This window comes from Triticum aestivum, chromosome 4B, assembly GCF_018294505.1.
Source record: "Triticum aestivum cultivar Chinese Spring chromosome 4B, IWGSC CS RefSeq v2.1, whole genome shotgun sequence".
In the NCBI taxonomy this organism is placed as follows: Eukaryota; Viridiplantae; Streptophyta; class Magnoliopsida; order Poales; family Poaceae; genus Triticum; species Triticum aestivum.
The window spans coordinates 295,129,777-295,130,948 of record NC_057804.1 but is presented as its reverse complement, the minus strand read 5'-3'; positions in this window follow the sequence as shown (position 1 = coordinate 295,130,948).

The window sequence follows — 1,172 nt, the reverse complement described above, 5'->3', positions numbered from 1 at the left end:
GAGAAGATCTTCGTCTCTGTCACTCAAGAAATTGACTGAACTGATATGAGATTTCCAATGGCTTCACTCGAAGAATTGGGTAGGTGTAGGATTTTGAGATGAGCATCACTTGGAAATCTGTTTCCTTAATATTACCTCGACCCTCTTTAATAGTACGGTGTTTCCTATGACTCAAGAAAGAGAAAATGAAAGTAAGAAAACAAAAGTCTTCACGCTTCAGATTCCTCACATGAATATCGAAGTCTTCAAGGTCACACCAATTTCTTCACTTTCAAAGTCTTCAAAAGAACCAAAGTCTTTAGCCGAAGACATTCATTTTTAGGGGTCGACTGTCACTTTAATATCAAACTCCTCATTGACTTATAGAGCCTATGTACACTCACAAACATGTTAGTCCCTTAACCTATAAGTCTTCAATACACCAAAATCACTAAGGGGCACTAGATGCACTTACAACCGCAAGGCCTGCCACAGGAGTTAGATTTCCCTCTCGGGGCCCACGAGACCGAGCTTCAGTGGCTTAGTGCACCGGCCTATGAGTCAATGACATGCAAACCTTAAATGCGGTTGGCCCACATGTCATTCTCATGGTGGTGATGTTGTTCGCGACTCACTCATTCGACATGAACCGACCGGTGGTGGCGTGGCCATGGTGAGGGTGCCACAGCTGGGCGTCGGGCCGTTATGAGGCATAGATGACCACACCGGCGGGTACTACCTGTAGTACAGAAGTACTCTAGTTGAGGATTGATGTCCGAGACAAAATGTCTCACAGCCGCTGGATGAAAATCCGATGGTGCGGGAGTACGGATCGGAGCACAGCAGCGAAGCAGCCAAACCGCGTCCAATCGGGTGTGGCTGTGGTAGAAAGTTGATGGTCACCACAGTTCAGATGGCCCACATGTCATGCACACAAAGCCAGAGGAGCGGTGGGGCCAGGAGGGATGAGGCGCACGCCGCAGTTCTTCTTCTTCTTCTTCTTCTTCTTCTTCTCCTTCTTCTTCTTCTCCTTCTCCTTCTTCTCCTTCTCCTTCTTCTCCTCCTTCTCCTCCTTCTTCTCCTTCTTCTGCTTCTTCTCCTTCTCCTTCTCCTTCTCCTTCTTCTTCTTCTCCTTCTCCTTCTCCTTCTCCTTCTTCTTCTCCTTCTCCTTCTCCTTCTTCTTCTTCTTCTCC